The following is a 6,551-nucleotide window of genomic DNA, read 5'->3' on the forward strand; positions in this document are numbered from 1 at the left end:
TCATCCCACCCCCCTCCCCCACCCCCACTCTAAAAGTAGTCCTGGTAACAAATTTCAGTTAATTGTTCCTTTCCTTTTAAAAGTAGATTACTTTGGCCCTGGCCGGTACATTCAATGGTTAGAACCCCACACTGAAGGGACATGGATTGGATTCCTGGTCAAGAGCATGTACCTGGATTGCAGGTTTAATCCCGGCCCCAATATAGACATGTGTGGGAAGCAACAAATCAATCTCTCTCTCTCTCTCTCTCTCTCTCTCTCTCTCTCTCTCTCTCTCTCTCCCTCTCTTTCTCCATCTCTCCCCTTCTCCCTCCCTTCCACTGTCTCTAAAAATCAATGCAAAAAATATCCTTGGATGAGGATAATTAAATAAATAAATAAAAATAGATTACTTTGTATGTATGTCTAAATAATATATTGTTTAGTGTTTGAATTTTATATAAGTAGAATTACATTGAATATATTTTCCTGCAATTTCTTTTAAAATAATAATCTCCACTTTAAAATTGTTTCAATTGATTTTGAGAGAGAGAGAGAGGAAAGGAGAGGGAGAGAGAGAGAGAAACATCCATGTGAGAGCAGGACATCTAGACATCAATCAGCTCCCTCCCACACGCACCTGAATTCAGCAACCTTTCAGTGTATGGGATGAAGCCCAACCAAGTGAGCCACATTGGCCTGGCCCTGTGACATCCCCCCAGCCCCCAAACATGGTTTGTTTATTTTTTTGTTTGTTTGTTCCTTTCGGGAGAGGACCTGAATGGGAACCCCCAGAAAATACCTGGTGCTGTCAGCTTCTGCTGCCCTCCCCAGCTCAGCATTATATTTTGGAGCTTTGTCCATGTTTGCCGACAGCCATAGCAATTTTTATTGCTATGTAATCTTCCATTGTAAACAAGTATGTCACTCTATTTGTTCATTCTACTGTGGATGGACTTCAGGAATCTTTCCAACTTATTGCTATTACAAAAATGCAGCAATTCATGTTTTCCCCATCTCTTTGTGCCACATCCAAGACTTTCTTTCTAGCAGATGCCTAGGAATGGACTTCTGGGTCTCAGACAATGAGCATCTTCAACTGGACTGGGCAGCATTAACCAGTTTCCAGAGCACTTGAACCAATTTCCACTCCCATCAACTCTTGGCAAGAGTTCTGCTCTATATGACACATCTTCACCAACACATGTTACCTATTTTCACAATACTTCAAAACAAGGACCAGAATGACATACTTCTCTATCCTCCTCTTTATATAAAGCTAAGTACAGAGCAGATGCGCAGTAAAAATCCTTCGATTGCTTGATTTTGGAGGATTTATTCTATAAAGTTAAAGACTATACTGTACTTAAACATACAATTATTATTTCCACACATAGGAGAAAACTTTGCTTTTTCAAAAAATTAATAATGCATACATAAACCTATATTCAGACACATGCATGTACACAGAAGCACATAAATACATAATGCTTGTGTATTAACACAAAAGGTTGGAGCAAGGAAATAGCATTTCTTTAGTTATAAAGAAATGTTTTGAATTTTTTTCCTTACACACATATGCGTGCATGTGTGTATGAATGTGTGTACCTCTTAGATATTTGCATCTGAGAATAAAATGTCTTATATGGCAAGCTAGTTAACTTTTTTAAAGTTAGTTAACTTTTTAAAGCCAATTTCCTTACCTGAAAATGGTAGATTACGAAAATTAAATGAGACAATACATATTGAGAGCTCAAGCACAGAGTAGATGATAAGGGTTTGGTAAGGGTAACTATTATTTCTCATTGTTACTTATCTTATTACCTATATTAAGAGAAAAATTGCTTTAAACAATTCTTTCAATAATAATAATAGATTATATCAAATGCGGGAGAGTCCTGAATTGGATAGCACACAGCTATGGCAAAGGTACAAATTTTTCCTTCTATAGAGCTAGCTAACCAAGGTGAAAACTGACCCTTGTCCTTATTAGGTAACTGGGTGAACCAACCTGGACACAAATTACATAAACAAATTTCACATGCAAAGAATATTGTTGCAAAGCCCAGATATCAGTATCAGTATACTCTGATGAATATTACACTCCATAAAATGCTTGGGTAAGGATTAACATTGCTTGTTTATTTCTTACAAGGACACTTCAATCATATGACCTATTTCTTTCTCTTTGCTTTGGTTTTCATATCACCCTGTCCTTGAAAATCTATACTATGTACTTCCTTATCACCCATTTCTACAACCAAATGCCTTTGGCTATCTCCTCCCAGCTGTCTTTTTTCCATGTTTTTCTGAGAGGTGGACAAAGTGGGTTACCATGGAGAAAAGCCACATGCTGCCTCTCACAGGCTCAATTCACTTTCCCCTACAATCCTTGAGGTTAGACATCTCCAAAATGTTTATCACCCAAATTCAGATCAGCAACATGTTAGGGAAACCAGACAGCTGTATGGGATAATTCTGGCTCCAAATGATGCTAACCCTTTATGTGATTTCATTAAAAACAAAACAAAAACAAAAAACCTAAGGGACACAGTTGAAAAGTTCAAAATGTTTGTTGTATTGTAGTGTGTGGCACACAGAACAACAGTAATGTGAACCAAGAAGTATTGTTTTATTTGTCCATTAAGTACACAGCACTGTGTGCTTTCAGAAGCCAATTTCTGATCTTATCCCAACCAGTTGTACAAGTACCGAGAATCATACACCTGTTTATTTGTTAATGCAACTGAGGAAGCTCGATTATTGGGTTTCAATGACTCTGAAATATACACTCTCATTCTATTTCAGATCAAACAATGTATTTCCTTCCATACATGGGTTTGTTGTGACAATCAATTTCCTTTATTTGCATTAATGATATTATATCAATTGGACCTGATCAGGACCTGAACAGAGAATAATATTTTCTATGATTTAGTAAGACATATGTGAACCAGAAAATAGGAGATAAAACCTCTGAAAATTCAGGGGCTCATTATCCACATGAAATTCCTGGGAATCAAATGGTATGGAACACCTCAAGATATCTTCTCCAAAATGAAAGATAATGCTGCTTTTTGCATAATCTACTGCTAAAGAGGCACTGCGTAGATCTTTTTTTTTTTTTTTTTTTTTTTTGGATTTAGGGGGAATATGTACCACATTTGACTGTCATTGAACACAGAGCTGGAAAGAGATCCACACAATTGCTCTCATGAGCCAGTGCCAGCGAGGTCTAACATGCCACTGCCTTATTAAATATTATTGAGGACCTGAAAGAACTTTATTTATGTGTGCTATACCTATAAATATGTATAGCATTAGAAATTAGAATGAAGAAGTTCTTAAAATTATAATTTGTTAGTTCCATTGAAAATAACAATGATGCCCGACCTGTGTGTCTCAATGGTTGAGCATCGACCTATGAAACAGGAGATCACAGTTCAGTTTTGGTCAGGGCATGCATGCCTGGGCTGTAGCTCAATCCCCAGTCTGTGCAGAAGGCAGACAATCAATGATTCTCTCTCACCATTGATGTTTCTATCTCTCCCTCTCCCTTCCTCTCTGAAATCAATAAAAATATATTTTAAAAGATAATAATGATAATCCCACTACTTGTTAGCATAAATAACATTTTAATAAAACATAACTATATTTTCCTGAACCAAAAAACAATTAAAAAGAAGAGAAGTGTTTTACATTTTGGCAAATCTTTTAACTTCTGGATTCTCATTTCTCTTTCTATTGAATACATTCATTCTGTTGTGGTAGGTTGTTTTGATTTAAGTATAGTATATGAAGAAAATCTGGACCAACTGGATATATTATTAGAAAAAAAATGAGTGTATAATTCTTTATATTTTTTATTGATTCTCAAGAGAGAGGAAGGGAGAGGGAAAGAGATAGAAATATTGATGAGAGAGAAACATCAACATTAATTGGCTGCGTCCTACATGCCCCCTACTGGGGATGGAGCCCAAAACCCAGGCATGTGCCCTGACTAGGAATCTGTGCATAGGTAGGGTCCCTAGCAGCTGCTCACTGCCAGCCAGGGCCGCCCTTTCCCAGCTGCCAGCTGCTGGCTGGAGCCTTCCTTCGTTCCGGGCTCCTCCCTGGTGGTCAGCGCACATCATAGTGAGCGATCAAACTCCTGGTCGGTCGAACTCCTAAGGGGACACTTCACATATTAGGATTTTATATATATAGATAATTTTGACCTCACAGACTCAAGAGCATCTCCCCAGGAGACTACTGACAACAAGACAACTGAAAAAAATATCTAGCCATAAGTCCTCTTCTGGGAAGTTTGCAATATCTATAAGGACAATACAAATGTGAAAGATTGGACATGTCTGGAAAGCTATTTCAGCAGGTCATTATGCTGAAAAGAAAGAAGAAAGAAAGAAAGAAAGAAAGAAAGAAAGAAAGAAAGAAAGAAAGAAAGAAAGAAAGAAAGAAAGAAAGAAAGAAAGAAAAAGAAAAGGAAGGAAGGAAGGAAGGAAGGAAGGAAGGAAGGAAGGAAGAAGGAAGAAAGAAAGAAAGAAAGAAAGAAAGAAAGAAAGAAAGAGAGAGAGAAAGAAAGAAAGAGAGAGAGAAAGAAAGAAAGAAAAAAAGAAAGAAAGAAAGAAAGAAAGAAAAGACTTATTGAGAGCTATACTGAACAAGTGACTCATATCCATATTCCCTCCTGGAGAGGTAGCTCTATGCTGTCATGATTTATCATGAGACCCTATGGCTCTTTCATAACACCCATCATCCTTATTACCATCCAGCTATGACTTTGGACTGAGGACATGCAACAGAAAGGTTCATAGGAACCAGGATATTATGAGGACATTAATGCAAAAGTTCTTCTGAAACAGAGAAAGCAGGTTTTGGGGGAATTAAAGAATCCAAAGAAAAAGAATCTGTCAAGTGTAGGTGGGGGAATAAGCTTGGAGAGAAAAAGTCACCCAAGTAAGGGAGTCAGAGTGATAATAGGTCACAAACTAAAAAAAAAAAAAAAAAGCTTTAATAAGCTGAAATACAAGAAAGGAGATACCATGGCTTAGGAGTAACAACGAGGTAGAGAAAGTGGGCTGAAAAGAGAGTGAGCAAGTGGGTCAGTAGAGGCAGAAGCAGTGAAATCAGAGACAAAGAGGAATCAAGTCACCATGATGGTGGAGGGTCAACAAGATTCTGCTGCCAAATGGCTAACTAGAAAATCCAGTTCTTAGAATCGCTCTGCCAGGCCTCGGCTCTTAGCTGAGATTCCTTTTGTCCTGTATACCTTTCCAAAAACCCCCTCCTCCTCCTCCTCCTCCTCCTCCTCCTCCTCCTCCTCCTCCTCCTCCTCCTCCTCCTCCTTCTTCTTCTTCTTCTTCTTCTTTTTTTAAGTAATGAGTGAGTCTCTGTTCCTTGTCTCCCTTGGAGCCTAATTAACTCTACTGGGGAAGGCGTACTAGGTGCTTTCACATCATTATCTCAATGTTAACCATCTTTCTCGATTTAAGTATATGCACCAGCTATGCTGCCACACATCAGGTGCAATGAGAAATGACAGAGTTGACATGATTTTCATATAGAGGCCACAAGTCAGAGGGTACTATGTAGTTGAATATTTTTGTTAACTTTTGCTTCCTGGTTCAAAGAGAACAACAATTGAACTACATAGCATTAGGGTGATAAGAGAAAGGGGTGTATCCAGTTGGGATTCTTTTAGTTACTAAAACAAATCCAATTGAATTACATTAAGCAAACAAGGACAATTTATCCTAAGACACAGGGATATCTCCTGGAAGCATTAAGAAAGGCTCCACCTCAGGAAGAGCCACATCTGGATTTCCTTTGTGCCTCTGTTTCTCTGAGTCACCTCTGCATTCTTCTGTCCTCACTTCCTCTGTTTTCCTGTGTGGGCCAATAAGGCTCCCCGCAATTCCTGAGTTTGCAGGTCTTTGGGTTACCTTGCTGGGACATTGAATCAATCTCCTTTTCCTTTCCTTCTTTCTTCCCTCTACTCTTCTTCCATCTCCATCCCAAATTCATCAGGAAAGTGTTCTGATTGGCCAACTTCGGTTAAATATTCATCATTGGTGCAGTAAACTGCAGCTGAGAGGCAGTCAAGGAACCACCTTATATAAAATGGAAATGATGGTGGAATAATAATTTGGGAGCTGGTCTAATCACCGTGGATCACCAGATTGGGGCAGTTAGGTGGAGGCGGTAGGGCTATTTATTAATAGTAGCTGACTCCAGAAGATGTCCACGAAAAGTATGAACCATATACCTCCACCACATTAAACAAAACAACTCTTAAGTGATCCCAAATGGATGATGCTCCATCTCATGACCTTGGAAAAGAACATTCCAGATTCACCACCCTCAAAAAATAAAAAAAATAAATGCTGACCTTCAGCAGTGATGTCAAATGTGTTTTGGGAAATCTCTCCCTTTGCTGATGTCCCTCTACCATGTGCCCATGCTTCTCAGAGCCCCATTTGTTACTAGATTTGGGCTGGTCACCCCCATGCAATACCTCCATTCCAGACCTGTTCCTTTCCTTTCCTTTACTCAAGCAAAATCTATCACAGTCC

Source organism: Pipistrellus kuhlii, unplaced genomic scaffold (genome assembly GCF_014108245.1).
Source record: "Pipistrellus kuhlii isolate mPipKuh1 unplaced genomic scaffold, mPipKuh1.p scaffold_m20_p_1, whole genome shotgun sequence".
Classification (NCBI taxonomy): domain Eukaryota; kingdom Metazoa; phylum Chordata; class Mammalia; order Chiroptera; family Vespertilionidae; genus Pipistrellus; species Pipistrellus kuhlii.